The sequence below is a fragment of the Bison bison genome, unplaced genomic scaffold (assembly GCF_000754665.1).
Source record: "Bison bison bison isolate TAMUID 2011002044 unplaced genomic scaffold, Bison_UMD1.0 scf7180017864456, whole genome shotgun sequence".
Lineage (NCBI taxonomy): Eukaryota > Metazoa > Chordata > Mammalia > Artiodactyla > Bovidae > Bison > Bison bison.
This window is the reverse complement of record NW_011495018.1, coordinates 8,461,132-8,466,381: the sequence shown is the minus strand read 5'-3', so window position 1 is coordinate 8,466,381 and position 5,250 is coordinate 8,461,132.

Below are 5,250 nucleotides of genomic sequence, written 5' to 3'. Positions count from 1 at the left end.
TAACTATTTCTCATGATGCTGTGGGTTGTGAATTTGGACAGGATGCAGTGGGATCAGTCTGCCTCTCTTCCGCTTGATATCTCCTGGGGCAGATATGTGTCTTCTCTCCTGGGGCAGATATGTGTCTTCTCTACTCCTGTGTCTGGTGGCTCAGCTAGAAAGGCTCCTGGGCTGGGGCCTCCAACAGGTCCACTGGGGTCACGTGTCTGGGGCTCAGTGTTGGCTGAGCTCATTCCTCCTCCAGGTGGTCCCTCCTGGAGGGCCTTTCTCTTCCTGTAATGCCCTCCTTGTGGTCTCACCACATGGTGTATCCTGGACTTCTTACATGGCTCCTAAGAGATAAAAAGCAGAACCTCCAAACTTTCTATAGGCTGAGGCTCAGAACTGGTGCAAAGTCAATTCTGCTGCATCTTATAGGTTACACCTGGAGTCAAGATTGTTGTGAGAAATATCAATAACCTCAGATATGCAGATAGCACCAGACCTATGACAGAAAGTGCAGAGGAACTAAAGAGGCTCTTGATGAAAATGAAAGAAGAGAGTGAAAAAGCTGGCTTAAAACTCAACATTCAAAAAATGAAGACCATGGCATCTGATCCCATCACTTCATGGCAAATAGGTGGGGAAACAATGGAAACAGTGACAGACTTTATTTTTTTGGGCTCCAAAATCAGTGCAGGTGGTGACTGCAGCCATGAAATTAAAAGACAATTACTCCTTGGAAGAAAAACTATGACCACCCAGACAACATATTAAAAAGCAGAGATATTACTTTGCTGACAAAGCCCTGTCTAGTTAAAACTATGGTTTTTCCAGTAGTCATGTATGGATGTGAGAGTTGGACCATAAAGAAAACTGAGCACTGAAGAACTGATACTTTTGAACTGTGGTGTTGGAGAAGACTCTTGAGAGTCCCTTGGACTGCAAGAAGATCAAGCCAGTCAATCCTAAAGGATATCAGTCTTGAATATTCATTGGAAGGACTAATGATGAAGCTGAAGCTCCAATACTTTGGCCACCTGATGTGAAGAACTGGCTCATTGGAAAAGACCCCGATGCTGGGAAAGATTGAAGGCAGGAGCAGTAGATGACAGAGGATGAGATGGTTGGATGGCATCACCGACTCAACGGACATGCGTTTGATGGCCAGGGAGGCCTGGTGTGCTGCAGTCCATGGGGTCACAAAGAGCTGGACATGACCGAGTGACTGAACTGGATAGGTTACAGCAGTGGCAGCTCCCCCGGAGCCAAGGGGAGGTGACTTCATACATGCAAGGCCCCTGGAGGTGAGGTTCGTGGGGGATTTCCAGGATGACTCAAGAGCTCTGCCACAGAAAATGATCAGGTTGCTTATTAATACGGGTATTTAGTTAACCAGCTGTTGCAAGAAGGTGTGCACATTCTAAACATAGAACATTTATTTATTTATCTATTTTGGCTGCGTTGGGTCTTAGTGGTGGCAGGACGGATCTTTTCATTGTGGTGCATGGACTCTCTAGTTGTAGCACGTGAGCTTAGCTGCTCCATGGCATGTGGGATCTTAGTTCCCCAACCAGGGATCGAACCCATGTCCACTGCATTGCAAGGCAGATTCTCAACCGGACCACCAGGGAATTCCCAGCGCATCACATTTAGCTAACTGCCTTGATCCTGGAGACCAGCACTAATCTGTAGTCCTGTTCTTAGCCCAGAAGGCAAATCCCCACCTTGAAATGACGCTGAGTTGCTTACGTTGGTCTTCCTGTATCTTGCCTAGGCCTCCCACCTGGTGGCCTCCTGCTTCCGGTGTATCTTTGTTGTAATCTGTCCTCTACCTCACTGCCAGGCTGTGTGTGTGCTCAGCTGCTCAGTCACGTCCAACTGTTTGCGACCCCATGGACTGGGGCCCACCATTCTCTGTCCATGAAATTTTCCAGGCAAGAATACTGGAGTGGGTTGCCATTTACTACTCCAGGGGATCTTCCTGACCTAGAGGTCAAACCCTTGTCTCTTGAGTCTTCTGCATTGGCAGGCAGATTCTTTACCACTAGCACCACCTAAGCCCTATTGCCAGGCTAATCTTTCTAAAATGGTGCTTTCATTGTGCCACTCTCCTGCCCTCACACTTTCAATGATTTCCTTTTATCCACCAATAAGATCTGAAGTCCCAACCTGGCATCCAGGGCTTTCCATGCCGTGGCCCAGCCAACTGCTCTGAATTTATGGCTCCAACTCTACTGGTCTTGTAGCCACTGCAGATTCCTCTCCAGTCCTTGTTCTGGTTGCAGCTCTTTTCTCTCCCCTGTTCCCTTACACAGAGCATCCTCCCCTCTCACCTGCATTCACATCAACCCCTCCCACAAGACTGTCATTCTTTCCTGCCATCCCAGGCCACACAGATCTCACCTTTCATAATTCTTTCAAGAGGATCCCTGGATTTTAGCATAATTACGTTCAGTTTGGGAATAGGAGAAATTTAGAAGCTGAATAGCATCATGAGTTTCACCCTCCACTGAAAGTAGGAATCCCTTCTAGGGCAGAAGGGGCTGGGCCGCCTACTTAAACACATGCACTTGGACTTGGATGAACAGGACCAAATCTGGGCTCTGTCAGTCAGTTACCAACCGTGTCCTTTATTTCCTCTTTTGAAGTTGGGGATGATGTCACTACATCCTTAGAAGAGTAAATGAATCTATGCCTGTCAAGTACATAGCAAAGTTACTTGGAAGCAAGTAAACCCAACACAGGCCACTGTCTTCATCCCTTTGTCATCTACCTGTAGCCACTGCTGGAGTAATATGAGGTCGACTCCTGTTTTGCAGTAGCTCACTCCTTGTTTTGGTAGCCTGAATTCCTGGAAAGTTCTTCCTTTGTTGTTCAGTCTCTCAGTTGTGTCCGGCTCTTTGTGACCCCATGGACTGCAGCACACCAGACTCCTGTCCTTCACTGTCTCCGGAGTTTGCTCAAGTTCATGTGCGTTGAGTCAGTGATGCTGTCTAACCATCTCCTTTATGGAGCTGCAACTTATCTACTTCTCCCACTGGTCCTTGCTCTGTCCTCTGAAATGACACAGAGAACTGGATAATCTCTTTGCTGAAGGACAGTCTTTCAAATACTGAAGGTAGTTGTTATGTCTTCTCCAGGAACAACTCCTGTTTCCCTTCATGGCTGCTCAAATGAATGGCTCTTCAATCCCTGGTCTTCCCTCTGGGCAAAACCTGAGTCAGAACAGACTATCCTCTCCACTCTGCTTCTCGTTCCTTTGGGATTTAAAACTCAGCAGATCTTTCTTCAGCCACTAAAAGAACACATCAGCACACTAGGTGCTCTTTGATTGCCTTCCCCCTGCAAAAAGGGAAGTGTCAATTTTAGAATACCACATAAAGGACACATGGTCCGTTTAACCCTCGGGGACTTCTAAATTCTTTCTGTATCGTGTTGCATCATCAGAATGGCTCCCTGGTAGCTCAGTTGGTAAAGAATCCACCTACAAGGCAGGAGACCCCAGTTTGATTTCTGGGTTGGGAAGATCCTCTGGAGAAGGGATAGGCTACCCACTCCAGTACTTTTGGGCTTCTCTTGTGGCTCAGCTGGTAAAGAATCTGCCTGCAATGCAGGAGACCAGAGTTCGATCCCCGGGTTGGGAAGATCCCCTGGAGAAGGGAAAGGCTACCTACTCCAGTATTTTGGCGTAGAGAACTCCATGGACTGTATAGTCCACGGGGTCGCAAAGAGTCGGACACGACTGAGCAACTTTCACTTTCACATCATCAGAAAGTGACATTAGCATCTACTTTGTAGAATGTCCTTTCTGAATTATGTTGAAAGTCCATTTATCTCTCTTTTTTATATGAAAAGCAGTATTATCAAATTCTATTTATACTTTCTGTGAAATCACGAAGCCACTTACAATAGTTCTCTGCTCTTTACCCCTCCAGATTCACTCCTTGTCTTTCTCCCCACTCCCCTGTATCCCAGGAGGCTGCTCTGTGAGGAGTGCATCCAGGGGGCTCCTTCTGACTTCTCCCTGGGCTCAGAGGGGGCCTTGGCAGGGGACTGGAGAGTGGGAGGAGACAGAGCCCCATTCTGGGCTGATTGCATCTCACTGTTGTCTCTGCCAGCCCAGGGTGTAATGGCCCCAGCGCCAGCAGCCTCCAGGATATAGCACTGGTCCTGTGGCTTCCTGCACCCTGCTCTTCCCTTTGTAAGGAGCCCCTTCATGAAACTCTTCAAATTATCCTAAACGGAGTGTACTGAGCATTTCTTGCTGGTATCCTCACTGAGGGCTTCCCACGTGGCCCTAATGTGAAGGAACCCACCTGTCAATGCAGGAGACGAAAATGATCCCGAGGTCGGGAACATCCCCTGGAGGAGGGCATGGCAACCCACTCCAGTACTCTTGCCTGGAGAATCCCATGGACAGAAGAGCCTGGTGGGCTACAGTCCACCAGGTCACAAAGAGACGGACACGCCGGAAGCAACTTAGCATGCACGCGCCGTCACTGAAGACATTGCTGTGATAGGCTTGGTCAATGTATCCTGTGTGAGGTCCCAACTGATAGATTTCTCTCTTGGTTTGGTACCAAGATAAAAATGCATCATCTTTCTAGGAGCAGAAGTGAAACTAATCATGCTTCCCTTCTTGCCTTGGCTGCTGAGAAGGTGAAGGTAGATTTCTCTCTTGGTTTGGTACCAAGATAAAAATGCATCATCTTTCTAGGAGCAGAAGTGAAACTAATCATGCTTCCCTTCTTGCCTTGGCTGCTGAGAAGGTGAAGGTGAAGTGGCTCAGTCGTGTCCGACTATTTGCGACCCCGTGGACTGTAGCCTACCAGGCTTCTCCGTCCATGGGATTCTCCAGGCAAGAATACTGGAGTGGGTTACCATTTCCTTCTCCAGGGGATCTTCCCCATCCAGGGATCGAACCCAGGTCTCCCACATTGGAGGCAGACGCTTTAACCTCTGAGCCACCAGGGAGGCCCTGGCTGCTGAGAAACGCAGAGTCAACTGTAACGCTCACTCTTGGAAACATTTCTGGTTTGAATGTCCATCTCTTCTTTCTTTTTACAGTCTTGATTTTCTGATTCTATTTTTAATAACCTGCTTAACATACCTTTTATTTATTTATTATTTTTTTAAGTTTGTTTATTTCAGTTGGAGGCTAATTACTTTACAATATTGTAGTGGTTTTGCCATACATTGACATGAATCAGCCATGGGTGTACATGTGTTCCCCATCCTGAAACCCCCTCTCACCTCCCTACCCACCCC